At 37.5% G+C, this 12044-nt stretch overlaps 4 non-coding genes across 4 annotated transcripts; all 4 read right to left on the reverse strand.

The window, feature by feature from the left end:
- Positions 1 to 591: 591 nt before the first annotated feature.
- On the reverse strand, positions 592 to 663 carry trnaq-cug (transfer RNA glutamine (anticodon CUG)). Its single transcript has one exon. It is a non-coding gene; the product is annotated as a tRNA-Gln (tRNA).
- Positions 664 to 3007: 2344 nt separating this feature from the next.
- Positions 3008 to 3079, reverse strand: trnaq-cug (transfer RNA glutamine (anticodon CUG)). Its single transcript has one exon. It is a non-coding gene; the product is annotated as a tRNA-Gln (tRNA).
- A 954-nt stretch (positions 3080 to 4033) lies between these two features.
- trnaq-cug (transfer RNA glutamine (anticodon CUG)) lies at positions 4034 to 4105 on the reverse strand. Its single transcript has one exon. It is a non-coding gene; the product is annotated as a tRNA-Gln (tRNA).
- Positions 4106 to 5247: 1142 nt separating this feature from the next.
- Positions 5248 to 5319, reverse strand: trnaq-cug (transfer RNA glutamine (anticodon CUG)). Its single transcript has one exon. It is a non-coding gene; the product is annotated as a tRNA-Gln (tRNA).
- Positions 5320 to 12044: the final 6725 nt, after the last annotated feature.

Genomic DNA, 12044 nt, shown 5'->3' on the forward strand with positions numbered 1-12044 from the left:
GTTTTGTGAATAAATGTTTGCATTTTTCCAATAGAACTTTTGTTGATGTCAAGAGACTTTTAAGAATAAACAGGTTCCACCGAGACTTGAACTCGGATCACTGGATTCAAAGCCCAGAGTGCTGACCATTACACCATGGAACCATATACTGTCAGACACAAACAGTGATCCTGTAATGTGTGGTAATTCTTGGAATACTATTTTCCTTGTGAATGACAAATAATTTCAAGAACTTTTGTAGGTAGAAACCACTGTATTGTCAGCACTTAGCATGAAGGGTAGCAGAAACTGCTCCCAACCTCCATTTCATGTTGTTTTGTTTCAAAATGTGTTGTTAGTTTTTTATGCATATGTTTGTGTTTGCTTTCTTTATATTCAGGGTTGATTTAACATTGCACATAAAAAAGGTAGTTCAGGCTTTCTTTAATTGCTTTGGCCTTGGACTTCCCTCAGTAACACATTTATCTCGGGAGCAAACATTGACAACAGTTGTTCAGTTGTTCAGTTTTGGTATTTTTGATCACAGACGCCACTTAAGTTTCAATATGATGGACCTTTTGTTGATGTCAAGAGACTTTTGAGAATAAAAACAGGTTCCACCGAGACTTGAACTCGGATTACTGGATTCAGAGTCCAGAGTGCTGACCATTACACCATGGAACCATATAAGTTCTGTCACAAACAGTGATCCTGGAATGTGTGGTAATTATTGGAATACTATTTCCCTTGTGAATGACAAATAATTTCAAGAACTTTTGTAGGTAGAAACCACTGTATTGTCAGCACTTAGCATGAAGGGTAGCAGAAACTGCTCCCAACCTCCATTTCATGTTGTTTTGTTTCAAAATGTGTTGTTAGTTTTTTATGCATATGTTTGTGTTTGCTTTCTTTATATTCAGGGTTGATTTAACATTGCACATAAAAAAGGCAGTTCAGGCTTTCTTTAATTGTTTTGGCCTTGGACCTCCCTCAATAACACATTTATCTTTGGAGCAAACATTGACAACAGTTGTTCAGTTTTGGTATTTTTGATCACAGACGCCACTTAAGTTTCAATATGATGGACCTTTTGTTGATGTCAAGAGACTTTTGAGAATAAAAACAGGTTCCACCGAGACTCGAACTCGGATTACTGGATTCAGGGTCCAGAGTGCTGACCATTACACCATGGAACCATATAAGTTCTGTCACAAACAGTGATCCTGGAATGTCTGGTAATTCTTGGAATACTATTTCCCTTGTGAATGACAAATAATTTCAAGAACTTTTGTAGGTAGAAACCACTGTATTGTCAGCACTTAGCATGAAGGGTAGCAGAAACTGCTCCCAACCTCCATTTCATGTTGTTTTGTTTCAAAATGTGTTGTTAGTTTTTTATGCATATGTTTGTGTTTGCTTTCTTTATATTCAGGGTTGATTCAACATTGCACATAAAAAAGGTAGTTCAGGCTTTCTTTAATTGTTTTGGCCTTGGACCTCCCTCAATAACACATTTATCTCTGGAGCAAACATTGACAACATTTGTTCAGTTTTGGTATTTTTGATCACAGACGCCACTTAAGTTTCAATATGATGGACCTTTTGTTGATGTCAAGAGACTTCTGAGAATAAACAGGATCACTGGATTCAGAGTCCGGAGTGCTAACCATTACACCATGGACCCATACGCTTTCTGTCACAAACAGTGGTCCTGGAATTTTTTAATCACGGACGTCACTGAAGTTTCGTTTTGTGAATAAATGTTTGCATTTTTCCAATAGAACTTTTGTTGATGTCAAGAGACTTTTGAGAATAAAAACAGGTTCCACCGAGACTCGAACTCAGATTACTGGATTCAGGGTCCAGAGTGCTGACCATTACACCATGGAACCATATAAGTTCTGTCACAAACAGTGATCCTGGAATGTCTGGTAATTCTTGGAATACTCTTTCCCTTGTGAATGACAAATAATTTCAAGAACATTTGTAGGTAGAAACCACTGTATTGTCAGCACTTAGCATGAAGGGTAGCAGAAACTGCTCCCAACCTCCATTTCATGTTGTTTTGTTTCAAAATGTGTTGTTAGTTTTTTATGCATATGTTTGCTTTCTTTATATTCAGGGTTGATTTAACATTGCACATAAAAAAGGCAGTTCAGGCTTTCTTTAATTGTTTTGGCCTTGGACCTCCCTCAGTAACACATTAATCTCTGGAGCAAACATTGACAACAGTTGTTCAGTTTTGGTATTTTTGATCACAGACGCCACTTAAGTTTCAATATGATGGACCTTTTGTTGATGTCAAGAGACTTCTGAGAATAAACAGGATCACTGGATTCAGAGTCCGGAGTGCTAACCATTACACCATGGACCCATACGCTTTCTGTCACAAACAGTGGTCCTGGAATTTTTTAATCACGGACGTCACTGAAGTTTCGTTTTGTGAATAAATGTTTGCATTTTTCCAATAGAACTTTTGTTGATGTCAAGAGACTTTTAAGAATAAACAGGTTCCACCGAGACTTGAACTCGGATCACTGGATTCAAAGCCCAGAGTGCTGACCATTACACCATGGAACCACATACTGTCAGACACAAACAGTGATCCTGTAATGTGTGGTAATTCTTGGAATACTATTTTCCTTGTGAATGACAAATAATTTCAAGAACTTTTGTAGGTAGAAACCACTGTATTGTCAGCACTTAGCATGAAGGGTAGCAGAAACTGCTCCCAACCTCCATTTCATGTTGTTTTGTTTCAAAATGTGTTGTTAGTTTTTTATGCATATGTTTGTGTTTGCTTTCTTTATATTCAGGGTTGATTTAACATTGCACATAAAAAAGGTAGTTCAGGCTTTCTTTAATTGCTTTGGCCTTGGACTTCCCTCAGTAACACATTTATCTCGGGAGCAAACATTGACAACAGTTGTTCAGTTGTTCAGTTTTGGTATTTTTGATCACAGACGCCACTTAAGTTTCAATATGATGGACCTTTTGTTGATGTCAAGAGACTTTTGAGAATAAAAACAGGTTCCACCGAGACTTGAACTCGGATTACTGGATTCAGAGTCCAGAGTGCTGACCATTACACCATGGAACCATATAAGTTCTGTCACAAACAGTGATCCTGGAATGTGTGGTAATTCTTGGAATACTATTTCCCTTGTGAATGACAAATAATTTCAAGAACTTTTGTAGGTAGAAACCACTGTATTGTCAGCACTTAGCATGAAGGGTAGCAGAAACTGCTCCCAACCTCCATTTCATGTTGTTTTGTTTCAAAATGTGTTGTTAGTTTTTTATGCATATGTTTGCTTTCTTTATATTCAGGGTTGATTTAACATTGCACATAAAAAAGGCAGTTCAGGCTTTCTTTAATTGTTTTGGCCTTGGACCTCCCTCAGTAACACATTAATCTCTGGAGCAAACATTGACAACAGTTGTTCAGTTTTGGTATTTTTGACCACAGACGCCACTTAAGTTTCAATATGATGGACCTTTTGTTGATGTCAAGAGACTTTTGAGAATAAAAACAGGTTCCACCGAGACTCGAACTCGGATTACCGGATTCAGGGTCCAGAGTGCTGACCACTACACCATGGAACCATATAAGTTCTGTCACAAACAGTGATCCTGGAATGTGTGGTAATTCTTGGAATACTATTTTCCTTGTGAATGACAAATAATTTCAAGAACTTTTGTAGGTAGAAACCACTGTATTGTCAGCACTTAGCATGAAGGGTAGCAGAAACTGCTCCCAACCTCCATTTCATGTTGTTTTGTTTCAAAATGTGTTGTTAGTTTTTTATGCATATGTTTGTGTTTGCTTTCTTTATATTCAGGGTTGATTTAACATTGCACATAAAAAAGGTAGTTCAGGCTTTCTTTAATTGCTTTGGCCTTGGACTTCCCTCAGTAACACATTTATCTCGGGAGCAAACATTGACAACAGTTGTTCAGTTGTTCAGTTTTGGTATTTTTGATCACAGACGCCACTTAAGTTTCAATATGATGGACCTTTTGTTGATGTCAAGAGACTTTTGAGAATAAAAACAGGTTCCACCGAGACTTGAACTCGGATTACTGGATTCAGAGTCCAGAGTGCTGACCATTACACCATGGAACCATATAAGTTCTGTCACAAACAGTGATCCTGGAATGTGTGGTAATTCTTGGAATACTATTTCCCTTGTGAATGACAAATAATTTCAAGAACTTTTGTAGGTAGAAACCACTGTATTGTCAGCACTTAGCATGAAGGGTAGCAGAAACTGCTCCCAACCTCCATTTCATGTTGTTTTGTTTCAAAATGTGTTGTTAGTTTTTTATGCATATGTTTGTGTTTGCTTTCTTTATATTCAGGGTTGATTCAACATTGCACATAAAAAAGGTAGTTCAGGCTTTCTTTAATTGTTTTGGCCTTGGACCTCCCTCAATAACACATTTATCTCTGGAGCAAACATTGACAACATTTGTTCAGTTTTGGTATTTTTGATCACAGACGCCACTTAAGTTTCAATATGATGGACCTTTTGTTGATGTCAAGAGACTTCTGAGAATAAACAGGATCACTGGATTCAGAGTCCGGAGTGCTAACCATTACACCATGCACCCATACGCTTTCTGTCACAAACAGTGGTCCTGGAATTTTTTAATCACGGACGTCACTGAAGTTTCGTTTTGTGAATAAATGTTTGCATTTTTCCAATAGAACTTTTGTTGATGTCAAGAGACTTTTAAGAATAAACAGGTTCCACCGAGACTTGAACTCGGATCACTGGATTCAAAGCCCAGAGTGCTGACCATTACACCATGGAACCATATACTGTCAGACACAAACAGTGATCCTGTAATGTGTGGTAATTCTTGGAATACTATTTTCCTTGTGAATGACAAATAATTTCAAGAACTTTTGTAGGTAGAAACCACTGTATTGTCAGCACTTAGCATGAAGGGTAGCAGAAACTGCTCCCAACCTCCATTTCATGTTGTTTTGTTTCAAAATGTGTTGTTAGTTTTTTATGCATATGTTTGTGTTTGCTTTCTTTATATTCAGGGTTGATTTAACATTGCACATAAAAAAGGTAGTTCAGGCTTTCTTTAATTGCTTTGGCCTTGGACTTCCCTCAGTAACACATTTATCTCGGGAGCAAACATTGACAACAGTTGTTCAGTTGTTCAGTTTTGGTATTTTTGATCACAGACGCCACTTAAGTTTCAATATGATGGACCTTTTGTTGATGTCAAGAGACTTTTGAGAATAAAAACAGGTTCCACCGAGACTTGAACTCGGATTACTGGATTCAGAGTCCAGAGTGCTGACCATTACACCATGGAACCATATAAGTTCTGTCACAAACAGTGATCCTGGAATGTGTGGTAATTCTTGGAATACTATTTCCCTTGTGAATGACAAATAATTTCAAGAACTTTTGTAGGTAGAAACCACTGTATTGTCAGCACTTAGCATGAAGGGTAGCAGAAACTGCTCCCAACCTCCATTTCATGTTGTTTTGTTTCAAAATGTGTTGTTAGTTTTTTATGCATATGTTTGTGTTTGCTTTCTTTATATTCAGGGTTGATTTAACATTGCACATAAAAAAGGCAGTTCAGGCTTTCTTTAATTGTTTTGGCCTTGGACCTCCCTCAATAACACATTTATCTTTGGAGCAAACATTGACAACAGTTGTTCAGTTTTGGTATTTTTGATCACAGACGCCACTTAAGTTTCAATATGATGGACCTTTTGTTGATGTCAAGAGACTTTTGAGAATAAAAACAGGTTCCACCGAGACTTGAACTCGGATTACTGGATTCAGGGTCCAGAGTGCTGACCATTACACCATGGAACCATATAAGTTCTGTCACAAACAGTGATCCTGGAATGTCTGGTAATTCTTGGAATACTATTTCCCTTGTGAATGACAAATAATTTCAAGAACTTTTGTAGGTAGAAACCACTGTATTGTCAGCACTTAGCATGAAGGGTAGCAGAAACTGCTCCCAACCTCCATTTCATGTTGTTTTGTTTCAAAATGTGTTGTTAGTTTTTTATGCATATGTTTGTGTTTGCTTTCTTTATATTCAGGGTTGATTCAACATTGCACATAAAAAAGGTAGTTCAGGCTTTCTTTAATTGTTTTGGCCTTGGACCTCCCTCAATAACACATTTATCTCTGGAGCAAACATTGACAACATTTGTTCAGTTTTGGTATTTTTGATCACAGACGCCACTTAAGTTTCAATATGATGGACCTTTTGTTGATGTCAAGAGACTTCTGAGAATAAACAGGATCACTGGATTCAGAGTCCGGAGTGCTAACCATTACACCATGGACCCATACGCTTTCTGTCACAAACAGTGGTCCTGGAATTTTTTAATCACGGACGTCACTGAAGTTTCGTTTTGTGAATAAATGTTTGCATTTTTCCAATAGAACTTTTGTTGATGTCAAGAGACTTTTAAGAATAAACAGGTTCCACCGAGACTTGAACTCGGATCACTGGATTCAAAGCCCAGAGTGCTGACCATTACACCATGGAACCATATAAGTTCTGTCACAAACAGTGATCCTGGAATGTGTGGTAATTCTTGGAATACTATTTTCCTTGTGAATGACAAATAATTTCAAGAACTTTTGTAGGTAGAAACCACTGTATTGTCAGCACTTAGCATGAAGGGTAGCAGAAACTGCTCCCAACCTCCATTTCATGTTGTTTTGTTTCAAAATGTGTTGTTAGTTTTTTATGCATATGTTTGTGTTTGCTTTCTTTATATTCAGGGTTGATTTAACATTGCACATAAAAAAGGTAGTTCAGGCTTTCTTTAATTGCTTTGGCCTTGGACTTCCCTCAGTAACACATTTATCTCGGGAGCAAACATTGACAACAGTTGTTCAGTTGTTCAGTTTTGGTATTTTTGATCACAGACGCCACTTAAGTTTCAATATGATGGACCTTTTGTTGATGTCAAGAGACTTTTGAGAATAAAAACAGGTTCCACCGAGACTTGAACTCGGATTACTGGATTCAGAGTCCAGAGTGCTGACCATTACACCATGGAACCATATAAGTTCTGTCACAAACAGTGATCCTGGAATGTGTGGTAATTCTTGGAATACTATTTCCCTTGTGAATGACAAATAATTTCAAGAACTTTTGTAGGTAGAAACCACTGTATTGTCAGCACTTAGCATGAAGGGTAGCAGAAACTGCTCCCAACCTCCATTTCATGTTGTTTTGTTTCAAAATGTGTTGTTAGTTTTTTATGCATATGTTTGTGTTTGCTTTCTTTATATTCAGGGTTGATTTAACATTGCACATAAAAAAGGCAGTTCAGGCTTTCTTTAATTGTTTTGGCCTTGGACCTCCCTCAATAACACATTTATCTTTGGAGCAAACATTGACAACAGTTGTTCAGTTTTGGTATTTTTGATCACAGACGCCACTTAAGTTTCAATATGATGGACCTTTTGTTGATGTCAAGAGACTTTTGAGAATAAAAACAGGTTCCACTGAGACTTGAACTCGGATTACTGGATTCAGGGTCCAGAGTGCTGACCATTACACCATGGAACCATATAAGTTCTGTCACAAACAGTGATCCTGGAATGTCTGGTAATTCTTGGAATACTATTTCCCTTGTGAATGACAAATAATTTCAAGAACTTTTGTAGGTAGAAACCACTGTATTGTCAGCACTTAGCATGAAGGGTAGCAGAAACTGCTCCCAACCTCCATTTCATGTTGTTTTGTTTCAAAATGTGTTGTTAGTTTTTTATGCATATGTTTGTGTTTGCTTTCTTTATATTCAGGGTTGATTCAACATTGCACATAAAAAAGGTAGTTCAGGCTTTCTTTAATTGTTTTGGCCTTGGACCTCCCTCAATAACACATTTATCTCTGGAGCAAACATTGACAACATTTGTTCAGTTTTGGTATTTTTGATCACAGACGCCACTTAAGTTTCAATATGATGGACCTTTTGTTGATGTCAAGAGACTTTTGAGAATAAAAACAGGTTCCACCGAGACTTGAACTCGGATTACTGGATTCAGAGTCCAGAGTGCTGACCATTACACCATGGAACCATATAAGTTCTGTCACAAACAGTGATCCTGGAATGTGTGGTAATTCTTGGAATACTATTTCCCTTGTGAATGACAAATAATTTCAAGAACTTTTGTAGGTAGAAACCACTGTATTGTCAGCACTTAGCATGAAGGGTAGCAGAAACTGCTCCCAACCTCCATTTCATGTTGTTTTGTTTCAAAATGTGTTGTTAGTTTTTTATGCATATGTTTGTGTTTGCTTTCTTTATATTCAGGGTTGATTTAACATTGCACATAAAAAAGGCAGTTCAGGCTTTCTTTAATTGTTTTGGCCTTGGACCTCCCTCAATAACACATTTATCTTTGGAGCAAACATTGACAACAGTTGTTCAGTTTTGGTATTTTTGATCACAGACGCCACTTAAGTTTCAATATGATGGACCTTTTGTTGATGTCAAGAGACTTTTGAGAATAAAAACAGGTTCCACCGAGACTCGAACTCGGATTACTGGATTCAGGGTCCAGAGTGCTGACCATTACACCATGGAACCATATAAGTTCTGTCACAAACAGTGATCCTGGAATGTCTGGTAATTCTTGGAATACTATTTCCCTTGTGAATGACAAATAATTTCAAGAACTTTTGTAGGTAGAAACCACTGTATTGTCAGCACTTAGCATGAAGGGTAGCAGAAACTGCTCCCAACCTCCATTTCATGTTGTTTTGTTTCAAAATGTGTTGTTAGTTTTTTATGCATATGTTTGTGTTTGCTTTCTTTATATTCAGGGTTGATTCAACATTGCACATAAAAAAGGTAGTTCAGGCTTTCTTTAATTGTTTTGGCCTTGGACCTCCCTCAATAACACATTTATCTCTGGAGCAAACATTGACAACATTTGTTCAGTTTTGGTATTTTTGATCACAGACGCCACTTAAGTTTCAATATGATGGACCTTTTGTTGATGTCAAGAGACTTCTGAGAATAAACAGGATCACTGGATTCAGAGTCCGGAGTGCTAACCATTACACCATGGACCCATACGCTTTCTGTCACAAACAGTGGTCCTGGAATTTTTTAATCACGGACGTCACTGAAGTTTCGTTTTGTGAATAAATGTTTGCATTTTTCCAATAGAACTTTTGTTGATGTCAAGAGACTTTTAAGAATAAACAGGTTCCACCGAGACTTGAACTCGGATCACTGGATTCAAAGCCCAGAGTGCTGACCATTACACCATGGAACCATATACTGTCAGACACAAACAGTGATCCTGTAATGTGTGGTAATTCTTGGAATACTATTTTCCTTGTGAATGACAAATAATTTCAAGAACGTTTGTAGGTAGAAACCACTGTATTGTCAGCACTTAGCATGAAGGGTAGCAGAAACTGCTCCCAACCTCCATTTCATGTTGTTTTGTTTCAAAATGTGTTGTTAGTTTTTTATGCATATGTTTGTGTTTGCTTTCTTTATATTCAGGGTTGATTTAACATTGCACATAAAAAAGGTAGTTCAGGCTTTCTTTAATTGCTTTGGCCTTGGACTTCCCTCAGTAACACATTTATCTCGGGAGCAAACATTGACAACAGTTGTTCAGTTGTTCAGTTTTGGTATTTTTGATCACAGACGCCACTTAAGTTTCAACATGATGGACCTTTTGTTGATGTCAAGAGACTTTTGAGAATAAAAACAGGTTCCACCGAGACTTGAACTCGGATTACTGGATTCAGAGTCCAGAGTGCTGACCATTACACCATGGAACCATATAAGTTCTGTCACAAACAGTGATCCTGGAATGTGTGGTAATTCTTGGAATACTATTTCCCTTGTGAATGACAAATAATTTCAAGAACTTTTGTAGGTAGAAACCACTGTATTGTCAGCACTTAGCATGAAGGGTAGCAGAAACTGCTCCCAACCTCCATTTCATGTTGTTTTGTTTCAAAATGTGTTGTTAGTTTTTTATGCATATGTTTGCTTTCTTTATATTCAGGGTTGATTTAACATTGCACATAAAAAAGGCAGTTCAGGCTTTCTTTAATTGTTTTGGCCTTGGACCTCCCTCAATAACACATTTATCTTTGGAGCAAACATTGACAACAGTTGTTCAGTTTTGGTATTTTTGATCACAGACGCCACTTAAGTTTCAATATGATGGACCTTTTGTTGATGTCAAGAGACTTTTGAGAATAAAAACAGGTTCCACCGAGACTCGAACTCGGATTACTGGATTCAGGGTCCAGAGTGCTGACCATTACACCATGGAACCATATAAGTTCCGTCACAAACAGTGATCCTGGAATGTCTGGTAATTCTTGGAATACTATTTCCCTTGTGAATGACAAATAATTTCAAGAACTTTTGTAGGTAGAAACCACTGTATTGTCAGCACTTAGCATGAAGGGTAGCAGAAACTGCTCCCAACCTCCATTTCATGTTGTTTTGTTTCAAAATGTGTTGTTAGTTTTTTATGCATATGTTTGTGTTTGCTTTCTTTATATTCAGGGTTGATTCAACATTGCACATAAAAAAGGTAGTTCAGGCTTTCTTTAATTGTTTTGGCCTTGGACCTCCCTCAATAACACATTTATCTCTGGAGCAAACATTGACAACATTTGTTCAGTTTTGGTATTTTTGATCACAGACGCCACTTAAGTTTCAATATGATGGACCTTTTGTTGATGTCAAGAGACTTCTGAGAATAAACAGGATCACTGGATTCAGAGTCCGGAGTGCTAACCATTACACCATGGACCCATACGCTTTCTGTCACAAACAGTGGTCCTGGAATTTTTTAATCACGGACGTCACTGAAGTTTCGTTTTGTGAATAAATGTTTGCATTTTTCCAATAGAACTTTTGTTGATGTCAAGAGACTTTTGAGAATAAAAACAGGTTCCACCGAGACTCGAACTCGGATTACTGGATTCAGGGTCCAGAGTGCTGACCATTACACCATGGAACCATATAAGTTCTGTCACAAACAGTGATCCTGGAATGTCTGGTAATTCTTGGAATACTCTTTCCCTTGTGAATGACAAATAATTTCAAGAACATTTGTAGGTAGAAACCACTGTATTGTCAGCACTTAGCATGAAGGGTAGCAGAAACTGCTCCCAACCTCCATTTCATGTTGTTTTGTTTCAAAATGTGTTGTTAGTTTTTTATGCATATGTTTGCTTTCTTTATATTCAGGGTTGATTTAACATTGCACATAAAAAAGGCAGTTCAGGCTTTCTTTAATTGTTTTGGCCTTGGACCTCCCTCAGTAACACATTAATCTCTGGAGCAAACATTGACAACAGTTGTTCAGTTTTGGTATTTTTGATCACAGACGCCACTTAAGTTTCAATATGATGGACCTTTTGTTGATGTCAAGAGACTTCTGAGAATAAACAGGATCACTGGATTCAGAGTCCGGAGTGCTAACCATTACACCATGGACCCATACGCTTTCTGTCACAAACAGTGGTCCTGGAATTTTTTAATCACGGACGTCACTGAAGTTTCGTTTTGTGAATAAATGTTTGCATTTTTCCAATAGAACTTTTGTTGATGTCAAGAGACTTTTAAGAATAAACAGGTTCCACCGAGACTTGAACTCGGATCACTGGATTCAAAGCCCAGAGTGCTGACCATTACACCATGGAACCACATACTGTCAGACACAAACAGTGATCCTGTAATGTGTGGTAATTCTTGGAATACTATTTTCCTTGTGAATGACAAATAATTTCAAGAACTTTTGTAGGTAGAAACCACTGTATTGTCAGCACTTAGCATGAAGGGTAGCAGAAACTGCTCCCAACCTCCATTTCATGTTGTTTTGTTTCAAAATGTGTTGTTAGTTTTTTATGCATATGTTTGTGTTTGCTTTCTTTATATTCAGGGTTGATTTAACATTGCACATAAAAAAGGTAGTTCAGGCTTTCTTTAATTGCTTTGGCCTTGGACTTCCCTCAGTAACACATTTATCTCGGGAGCAAACATTGACAACAGTTGTTCAGTTGTT

The sequence above is a fragment of the Brachionichthys hirsutus genome, unplaced genomic scaffold (assembly GCF_040956055.1).
Source record: "Brachionichthys hirsutus isolate HB-005 unplaced genomic scaffold, CSIRO-AGI_Bhir_v1 contig_410, whole genome shotgun sequence".
Taxonomy (NCBI): domain Eukaryota; kingdom Metazoa; phylum Chordata; class Actinopteri; order Lophiiformes; family Brachionichthyidae; genus Brachionichthys; species Brachionichthys hirsutus.